This window comes from Bos mutus, chromosome 28 (genome assembly GCF_027580195.1).
Source record: "Bos mutus isolate GX-2022 chromosome 28, NWIPB_WYAK_1.1, whole genome shotgun sequence".
In the NCBI taxonomy this organism is placed as follows: domain Eukaryota; kingdom Metazoa; phylum Chordata; class Mammalia; order Artiodactyla; family Bovidae; genus Bos; species Bos mutus.
Window position 1 is genome coordinate 23,923,494 of NC_091644.1, and position 11,652 is coordinate 23,935,145.

Below are 11,652 nucleotides of genomic sequence, written 5' to 3' on the forward strand. Positions count from 1 at the left end.
GACAATACACTGTCTTCTGAGGAATGGAAAAAAACTTTTCAATCAATTAAACATTGACTTAAACCCCAGCTCCATTGTTCCCAGATAATTGAATATACATGGTTTGGCACCTCATGGACGTTTGGTAAGTCCTTTCTTTCCACTAAAGCAGCAGTTTTCAAATAAGGCTGTGAAGCTCCCTGTTTCCATAGGGGTGCCTCAGGGATCATGATATACCTCTGAGAGGTTGTTAAATTTCCAGAGTTCCAGGTGTGCAGTCTCCTATTCAATCAGTGTGACCCTACTTGATTTTTTTTTTTTTACATATTATAGTGGCATTTAAATTTAGCTGACTAAAATCTCCAAAGGGTCATAGGGTATAAAAGCTAATGTACCTGAGAATTCCTTGTGAATAGAAATGTGCTAAATGTTTTAATTAACTATAGTTGAGCAAAGTTAGGGTGGCAAAATATGCTAGTTTTTACAGATCTGATGGCTTAATTAGTAATTGTTCCCTGTTTTATTCTCAAAATTTGCCAGTTTAGGTGATGAATTATGTGGTCACCCTAATAAAAACTTGAGTATAATGGTGTTATGAATAAAGGATGATGATGATGACAAATAGTTGACATTTGCATAAATGCTCACAATGTACTGAACAGATTTCTTTCCTTTTATTAAAAAAGTGTTTATTTTTATCTGATGAATAATGGGACTAGATATACCCTAAAATACATTTCAACTTTGAAATTCTACCATAAAATAAACAATAGAATAGAGTAATTCCATCTCTTTAGAGGATGGAGAAATTATCATTGCTAAAAATAAAATAAATAGAAACCATAAAAAATAGAAAATTTTCAACTGGACAGCATTTCATATTTGAAAGCATTATGTGGTTCTAAGAGATAAGCTATATCTTATGACCATGCAGGATTCCATGATGTTCAAAAATCTTTAGAGTTGCAGGGGAAAGTCAGCTGTATAACTTAAAAGCAACAGAAACAATATCCAACCAAGACCCAGAGCCATTGGGCACTGGTTATATATTTTAATCTGAGTTCAAATATAGTTTTTGAATCTAAAGGATGTGTTCAGAATCTCCACTTTCACTTTTTGTAATAGAGTCACTGACAAAAATAGAGTTCACATGTATCCTCAGTGTTATAGTCAAGGGTTCAGAAGCATCTTAGTCATAGTTCCAGTTCTTAAGGACTCAAAATTGAAAGGGCAGCTCCTAACATGTTGGTTTAGGAATGTAGCTTTTCAGGTTTTGTAGGTTTATGTGATTGTGGTGTGAATGATAAGCATTTTTCAGTTCATAAAGGAGACTTCCTTGGCAGTCCAGTGGTTAAGATGCCACCTTCCAATGCAGGGACTGCAAATTTGATCCCTAGTCAGGGAGCTAAGGTTCCACATGCTTTGTAGCCAAAAAATCAAAACATAAAAGAGAAGCTATATTATAACAAATTCAATAAAGACTTAACAAAAACAAAACTTTTAAAGGTTTAGAATCACTTATAAAAAATAAAATTGACTTTATATTATTTAATATTAAGAAATCTAAGCATAAATATTTGTATTTTAGCTCTTTAAGACAATATGTGTGTGCAAGCATGAGTGCTAAGTCACTTCAGTCCTATCTGACTTTTTGCAAATCTATGGACTGTATGTAGCCTGCCAGACTCTTGTTCATGGGATTCTCCAGGCAAGATGATTTCAATATGTAGCTCCAGCTTCAAATGTATAGTTGTAAATTTACATTTTAAGTTGAAATTCTCCTAAATTTAAAAACAGTATTGCACTGAATGCTTGGGGCTAGTGCACTGGGATGACCCAGAGGGATGGTATGGGGAGGGAGGAGGGAGGAGGGTTCAGGATGGGAAACACATGTATACCTGTGGCAGATTCATTTTGATATTTGGCAAAACTAATACAATTTGTAAAGTTTAAAAATAAAATAAAATTTAAAAAAACAACAGTATTGCAGTGTTTAAGATACCTGAGAATCACTCTATTCAATTTTTGGTGTGTGACAGTTTTAAAAATCACATACATGCTTGCAAAAGTTTATCAACAAAATAGCAGAGGAAGTTAAAAACTAAATCATGTAATTCAGAGTATCTGATTAGTGGATGGACTATTGTAGAATCAAGCATCATTTGAATACCTCACATTGTCATTTAAATTGTGTTGGCCAATATAACCCAAATTTAGAAAATTCATTTATAAGCATCTCTGTGGGGGAACAAACAATCAACATAAGTAGTCATTGCATATATAAATATGCATTTTCCTAAATAACCACATATCAATCCTGTTTCCTAATAACTTCCAGCCTTGCTTTTCAGGTATGAAAATAATGACAAGTGGCTGCAATGAAGTTTAAGTATTTAAATGTAATCATAAATTTGACAGAATACTAGCCTCTTATGAGCAATGGGATTTGGGACTAAATCTAATCTTCTCCGTGCAGAACATTATTTCTATATTTTATTAATGAAAATAGACAATTTTCAAGGATTTTCAAACCATAAATGCCACCCAGTATGAAAACTCTAAAGCTCAGACCTTGAGTTCTTAACTGATAATAAGCTTAATCATCAAATCAATATTTTGTGAACAGAAATTCTAGCAAGTTTTGTGTGCCTGAGGACTATATTTTATGGGTCAATGATGCTATATAGTAAGCAAAAATCATTGCAGCATGCCTGAGAAGGAAATAAAGTTATTGAAACAAAATATTCAGCTGTTTTTACAAAATATTGGACAGCACAAATTATTTTGTGTAACTACTGAGTTTTTTTCTTTTTTGAGCTTGCTGATTCCTATATAATGACTCTTCAGGGTACTGTAACTTGTAGTTGTATATGCTTTGTATTCCCTTGTATTTATTGATAAATAATTCCATATTTTAAGTCACTGTACATCAGTATTGCATGAGGTTAAACAAAGCTTTTAGAATAAAAAGAGATTTGGGATGGAGAAAATTGGAGCACATCCTTTTCTTTTTTTTTTATCCCCTTTTTTTCAAAGAGAGGAAAGAGGCTGAAAGAAGTAGCTCCATGTACAGTCATATAGCGGAGAAGGCAATGGCACCCCACTCCAGTACTCTTGCCTGGAAAATCCCATGGACGGAGGAGCCTGGTGGGCTGCTGTCCGTGGGGTCGCTAAGAGTCGGATAGGACTGAGCGACTTCACTTTCACTTTTCACTTTCATGCATTGGAGACGGAAATGCCAACCCACTCCAGTGTTCTTGCCTAGAGAATCCCAGGGACGGGGGAGCCTGGTGGGCTGCCGTCTGGGGTCGCACAGAGTCGGACACGACTGAAGTGACTTAGCAGCAGCAGCAGCACAGTCATATAGGCATTCACAGAGCGCTGGGACAGGAGTATTTACATATAACCTTTTCCATAACTTTTCATGACGTTTCTGTAATTCAACATAACCAGAGCCTCCCCACCTGCCAGTAAGCCCCGCAGCAATGTCATTTTGGTCATGACCAATGTTGCATGGCGATTTCCCTGATTCTAGAAAACACAGCAGGACAAACAGCAAGAAGATATTTTCTTTGCCTTTGTATGGGTGGAAGTAATGGGGTTAACAAAATGAAAGAATAATATATATATGTGTGTGTGTGTGTGTGTGTGTGTGTGTGTGAATATAAGGGAAATTCAGTCCAGACAAAATGCCACTTCCTCAGGGGAAAGATAAAAAAATTAAAGAATTGGTTGCATCTTTCCAAGTGTTATAGATAAACAATTACGTTAACCTGGTATCAGTGAAATACACTGGTGATTCTCCCATCTTTTCATTTTCAGGTTTCTTTCTTTTCTCATTATCCACACTACTCCAATTCTATGAATTCAGGGATCCAGGCTTCCCTAGTGAGTAAGAAAGACACATACATGCTATAACTCACCAAAAGTAGGATCTGTTTCAAGTCTCTCAGCAAATTGTCTGTCATTATCTCATTGAATCTGGGGCTCAGTTCACTTCTTTTCAAACTCAGCTAGTTAATCTAAGTGTGATAGACACAGCATGTGCCACCAAGAACCTCCTCAAGAAAGGACTGCCCTGCTATTGGAGTGTGGTGAGCAAAGAACTTCCAATAGTCAGTTCTATTATGATCTGTTTCAGCTGCAGAGAACAGCTTCATTAGAGGTTGAAACTCCCTGGGAAGTTCATACTAGAAACATAAGAAGGCTGGGGTATAAGTGCACAGTCATTTTAGCTCAAAATAAGACAACTATGACAGATAACAGTTGCTGTGTACCTCCTCTTGCAGGTTTACCATGTCTCTGTAGGACCTACATCAGACTTAAACTTCCTTCCTCTGCTCAACTCTGATTTTCAACTTTTCCTTTTCCCACAAATGGTGATTTCTAATAAATGCTTTGTACCCAGGACTTCATTGTAATGTATGCTAAGCATTCCAATGTTTAAAGTCACCATACTCCTATTAAAGTGTTGCTAGAAAATAACAGCTTAATGTACTATGCTCTGGGTGCATTGTGGCTGAAGAAAAGACCCTTTAAAACAAAGCCCTCACCTCCAAATGGTCAGTTTGTCATGCTAGAATTCTCTTAACTTGGTAGGGCAGAAGTTTTGCAGCTCTTCCAAGGGCAAGGATATCTTTTAGGATCATTTTAAGGGACCTCTTTAGGAGGTAACTCAATCTTTATCGACCATTTTACTGATGAAGATAGAACGTGGAAACATCAAATTCTTTATGAAAGATAAATAATTTCACTGTTGATAGTATTTATAATTATTTTAAAAGCAAACAATGTACTCAGATCAGATCAGATCAGATCAGTCGCTCAGTTGTGTCCGACTCTTTGCGACCCCATGAATCGCAGCACGCCAGGCCTCCCTGTCCATCACCAACTCCCAGAGTTCACTCAGACTCACGTCCTTCGAGTCAGTGATGCCATCCAGCCATCTCATCCTCTGTCGTCCCCTTCTCCTCCTGCCCCCAATACCTCCCAGCATCAGAGTCTTTTCCAATGAGTCAACTCTTCGCATGAGGTGGCCAAGGTACTGGAGTTTCAGCTTTAGCATCTTTGCTTCCAAAGAAATCCCAGGGCTGATCTCCTTCAGAATGGACTGGTTGGATCTCCTTGCAGTCCAAGGGACTCTCAAGAGTCTTCTCCAACACCACAGTTCAAAAGCATCAATTCTTCGGTGCTCAGCCTTCTTCACAGTCCAACTCTCATATCCATACATGACCACAGGAAAAACCATAGCCTTGACTAGACGAAACTTTGTTGGCAAAGTGATGTCTCTGCTTCTGAATATGCTATCTAGGTTGGTCATAACTTTCCTTCCAAGGATTAAGAGTCTTTTAATTTCATGGCTGCAATCACCATCTGCAGTGATTTTGGAGCCCCTGAAAATAAAGTCTGACACTGTTTCCACTGTTTCCCCATCTATTTCCCATGAAGTGATGGGACTGGATGCCATGATCTTCGTTTTCTGAATGTTGAGCTTTAAGCCCACTTTTTCACTCTCTACTTTCACTTTCATCAAGAGGCTTTTTTGTTCCTCTTCACTTTCTGCCATAAGGGTGGTGTCATCTGCATATCTGAGGTTATTGATATTTCTCCCGGCAATCTTGATTCCAGCTTGTTTCTTCCAGTCCAGCATTTCTCATGATGTACTCTGCATATAAGTTAAATAAACAGGGTGACAATATACTGCCTTGATGTACTCCTTTTCCTATTTGGAACCAGTCTGTTGTTCCATGTCCAGTTCTAACTGTTGCTTCCTGACCTGCATACAGATTTCTCAAGAGGCAGATCAGGTGGTCTGGTATTCCCATCTCTTTCAGAATTTTCCACAGTTGATTGTGATCCATACAGTCAAAGGCTTTGGCATAGTCAATAAAGCAGAAATAGATGTTTTTCTGGAACTCTCTTGCTTTTTCCATGATCCAGCGGATGTTGGCAATTTGGTCTCTGGTTCCTCTGCCTTTTCTAAAACCAGCTTGAACATCAGGAAGTTCACGGTTCACATGTTCCTGAAGCCTAGCTTGGAGAATTTTGAGCATTATTTTACTAGCTTGTGAGATGAGTGCAATGTATTAGATATTCCATTAAATTATGTACATTCACTATAACTAATCCACTTATGGGACAATCTCTATTTAACTTTATACATAAGAAAACTGAAACTCAGAAAAGATAACTGAGTGAATGAATGAATGGATAGATAGGCAAATAGATAAATAGCGAAACAAAGCAGTATCCCAAAATAAATCTGAACTCTGAAGCCTGTGTTTCTCTCTTCCTGGGAGGAAAAAAAAAGGATGAAATTTGGAAAGAGGAAATAATGCTGATGCTATCACTAATATACCCAGGAGTTGGGAGCAGAGATTCAATAAAAACAAAGATAAAGAAAATGGAGAAGCCTGAATTTCATCACTATTTTTTCCTTTTGGAATTGTCTGAACCAATGTCAAATACTTTGAAAAATTATTTTTGCATGGAGTTTGACATAAAATATTAAGAATGAAGTGTTTAAACTTGAATTCCCTATTTATAAACTAAAACTTTCAAGAATGTATTAAAGATGAATAGGTGTAACCTTCTAAGACCTTTGATAATAACTGACTGAAAATATGAATAGAAGGTCACCATTATTACCTATTTATTGAGTCTCTAGGAAATGCCATATGAAGCACAAAGACACATTACCTTGATTACTTTTATTATTTACATGCAGTCAAGGTTTTCAAGTATCTAATGATAAACTCCTAAAGGCAACCCACATCAGGATGGTTACCTTGGCAACTGAGTCTAACCAACCACAGAAATATTTTGGTATGACAGCCGCACTGTCAGTGATAAACAGAAACAGTTTGACAAAGGAGGAAAATTGGCATATTGAACCTAAACAGGGCAGGAACACATATAAGTTGGATACAAACAAATGCTGCAGTAGGATGTGTTCTAAAATTCTACTTGTGAGAGAAATCTTCACTGCTCAAAAAAGTACACTAGTTGCCAGAGGATGTTTAATATTCCATCGTGCACTGAGTGCTCAGAAGGTTGAAACTTCAGTTGGTCTGCCAGAATCTTTAACAAAATTATTTAGGTCACACTTCATAGGCACACAGATGATATTTTGAAATGGATTTCAGGGCACTAGAAAACTCTTGGTAAAGTGCTCCAATGAATGCCTTTGAAATAAATTGATGCAGAGATGGTGCTGAAAGGTCGAAGCTTAAGTCATTGATTTCCTCAGTTAAGTGAGTGTGGAGAACTAGACAAGTGAGAAGACTGCAGTCTTCCTCACACCTCTTCAAACATATCACAGGTACATTTCCAGCTCCCTTGATTTATGATACTGAGTTTAAGTTGATGGCCTTCTGGGAAAGTTCATTGTAATGTCATTTTTTATAGTCCAGACAAATCCCTACAGATTGGCTTTGGATACACAGAATAAGATAACAGTACACAGATAATATGCTGAACAGTCAAGCGAAAATTCTGTTATTATTTCAGTATGTACAGGCAGCTGGATTGCAAACACCACACTTACATTATCATATTTGCTCAAAAATAGCCCATTTTTTGAAACTGAATAAATATAGGCATAATACAACTAAAAAAATAATATATTGTGTGTTTCTTGTATTGAATCTCTGAGCCCTATTAGAAAGAGTGCTAATTTCAGTGTCACGTCCTCTGGTGTGATTTTCAAGACTGGATTAGGTATCCCATTTTTTGTCCACTTAAAGAACTTTATGAAAATAACTATTGAATTATTTTATAGTCTTTGTGCACTGGCTTGCCTCTTCTTTTTACTGAAAGCTCTTTGAGAACAGTAATCCTCTTTATATAAATGCATATCCCCAGGATGTTATCCAGCATCTGGCTCAGAGTATATGCATAGTAAATTTTTTTGACTGAATCAGTAAAACAGTAGAGACTACATGTGAATTACAATGATTGTAGCTAGTGGAACTCCTGTTGACTTCTAATCTCCTCTGATGCTACTGCCTCAGACAGAAACTTGGTATCTTGGGCTTTCTTGATCTACAAGAAAATAAAGTGGGAGTGAGAGAGGGAAAGTGATTTTTTTTTTCCTTTTGTTTAACTCACATTCACTCAGTATTGTAAATTATCTAGTGTTGTTTTGAAGCAATTGTACCTGTTGGAATTTTCCCTGCCCAGACATAAACCTCAGATCTAAGATCTTAAATTTCCAATTTATCACATGAACTGATAACTCCCTAGACTTCTTTTCTTTTCTTGACTGCTTTGAGAAGCAGCTGAATGAGCCCCACTCAGTCCTTGAATCTGTCTCTGACCTGTGTCAGTCTCTAGATCTGCTTAATACAAATTATTGATGCTAATGTGATGGCTAAGGATTCTGCTTTTTAATTTTTTGCATTTTCTTTATGCCAACAGATGATCAGAAATTATATGAGTGTCATGAAAAGTCAACCATATAAAAATGATATCATATTTGGCTTTCTGTGACAGGCTTTCACTCATCATATTGTCCTCCAGGATCATCCATGTTATCACTAATGAATAAGCTATAGTCAATGTGAGAGTACAGATATCTCTTTGAGATAGTGATTCCATTTCCCTTGGATATATACTCTCCTATTATCTGCCTGTTTGTACCCTCCCAAAATTCCTTTGTTGAAAACCTAACCCTTAAAGTTAATGATATTATTAGGCGGAGCCTTTGGGAGATGGTTAGGTCATGAGAAATGAGCCCTGTGAATGGAATTAGTGCCCTTATGAAAGATACCTCACAGAGATCTCTAGTCCATTTTATTTTATACAAGGATAAAATTCAATGTCTGCAACTCACAAGAAGGACCTCCATACTGCCACTCTGATCTTAGACTTCTAGCTTCCAGAATTGTGAGAAATAAATTGCTGTTTCTAAGCCATCCAGTCTGTGACATTTTGTTTCAAAACCCCAATAGACTGAGATATTCACAGATGTGAAATTTCTGGTTCGTAAGATTGTTCAATTTTTATTTTTTTAAGGAACCTCCATACTGTATTTTTATAATGGCTGTGTAATTGTGCATTTCCACCTACAGTGTTCAAGTTTTCCCATTTTCTGCATTCTCATCAACACTTGCTATCTTTCACCTTTTTGATAATAACCATCCTAACAGGTGTGAAAGTGTTAATCACTCAGTCATGTCTGATTCTTTGTGACCCCATGGACTGTAGCCCGTCAGGTTCCTCTGTTCATGGGATTCTCTGGGCAAGAATACTGGAGTGGGTGACCATTCCTTTCTCCAGGGAATATTCCCAACCCAGAGACTGAACCCAGATCTACTGCATTGCAGGTGGATTCTTCACCATCTGAGCTATCAGGGATGAGGTGATATTTTACATGGGTTTGGGTTTGTATTTCCCTGATGTTGAGTGATTCTGAATCCTTTTTAATATACCTGATGGTCATTTGTATATCTTCTATTAAGAAATGTCTACTCGGATCCTTAGCCCATTCATAGAAGCAGAGAGCAGAATAGTGGTTGACAGGCATTTGAGGGGTGGGAAAAATGAAGAAATATTGGTCACAGGGTACAGAGTTTCAGATACTCAGGATGAATAAGTCCCAGAGATCTAATGCAGATCCTCATGAATATAGATAATGATACTGCATTGTATACTTGAGATTTACAGAATAAAAGAGTAAATTTTTATTGCTCTTGAAAAAAAGTTAACTTTATCAAATGACGATGTGTTATCTTGACTACAATGATCATTTTATAGTAATACTATATCAAAACATATCAAACAGTACATAATGTATACACTTTTTTTTTATTAATACCTTAATAAAGTTGAGACTGTGGAAGAGTCTACTAATCATCTTATGATCCGTTTGAAAAATATATGTTTTTACAGACACACTACTCCTTCTTGATCAATTTTCTTTTGTTTCAGAGAATAATATTCATTTCAAAGGTACCATTTGATCTTTGTATTAACAGTACCATTGCATTCAAGATAAATATTCTATCCATTTTCAGATGAGCAAACTGAGCTTCCAGAAGTTGTAAGTGAACTAGTACTTTATAGAGCCTGGACAAAAAAAAAAAAAAGGTATTTACTTTCTCCTTGCAACTCCTACAGATGACATTCCATATCAGAGAGGAAAAAAAAAATACACCTTTTTAAATTCTGCTTGGGTCATAAGAAAATGCTGTATTATTCATGTTGTTCTTGAAGAGGAGGATGTTATGATGATTTGAGAAGATTTATATTTAGTAGAAAAAACATAGTAGATGCCTTATAGGAAAAAAAGCCTTTTGTGAATAATTTGTCAAGCTATTATGATATAAAAAATGTAGAAAAGACTTTCAAAAATGTTTATTAAAAATTTTGCAAATATAACTTTGTCCTTGCTGTATATGGCATGGTTTGTATGCATAAAAGGTCTCCCACTTGAAGACACCTCATAGTTTATTTTAGATCACTCTTCTATTGGAAGTTTATCTCTATATTTTTATCCATTATATCATTTCTTCCAGAAATCTGGGCAGTAATTTTTCTAGGAAAATAACTTTCAATTTGATGAGTTAGAAAGCCATGTTATAATAGGCTTCTTGATAGACAGGCATAATAAAAACTTATTTAAATTTATGTCATGAAGACAAAACAAATGTCATATTTAAAAAGAAAATACAAGATGACCTTTTGAAGCAAGGTTAACAATCTCATACCAAGATGCAGAAGTGATATAGCTAATGTTACTTCTCATTTGTCATGATGCACAACCATACAAATGATATTTGTATTTGAAAAGGTCAGGGTGGATGATGTGATTGCTTACTAACACATGATATAATTTAAATTAGGCATTTTACAATTACATTATTGAAAAATTTTAATGGCCATGGGGACAATTGATAGTTGCATCTGAAATTTTCCCATTCTAAACTTATCCTGGCCATGTGTTGTCTGTAACTGATAGTGGTAAAAATGTTAGCTCTCAGAATTTTTTTTTTTTTTTCTGAGACCATATTTTGGGCCTGCAGAAAAAAGTTGAACAGACCTTGCATAGCCCACGCTTTCATCATATATCTTAACTTTTAAAAAATCATGACACACTTATCTTCTGGTCAGTTAATTGTTAAAAATAAATGGATTTGCAGTGGGCAAAGTTTTTTTCTGTAAGGCACCAGCTTACTTACTGTACGTTGTGTGTGTTACTCATCTCTACAGTTGTATCATGAAAGCAGCCACAACAAGTAATACAAATAAATGTGTACAGCTGTATTACAATAAAACTTCCAATTTATAAAACTGAAAATGGATGGATGGGCTGTAGCTTGATTCTTGATAGAATAACAACATCTACAGTTCTGATAGATACAAATTATCGTGGCTCTTAATTTACAAGTTATTGAATAATCCGTTGTATTATTATGGGACTTTTCCTTGAAGGAAAGGCAGTTGCTCATTTCACCAGCTTCCTACTTAGCAAGTCTTTCCAGAAAAAAAAAAAATAGTATTTCCATGCAATATTAGGCTATCAGGTAATTTTATGGTTAAAATTTTCCTAGGTTAAAAAATGTAATAGGGAGATGGTTCAAAGATGCAGAGGAATAGGACAGGAAGATCACTTTTCTCTCCCACAAATTCATCAAAAGATCATTTGAATGCTTAGCAATTTCCACAAAACTA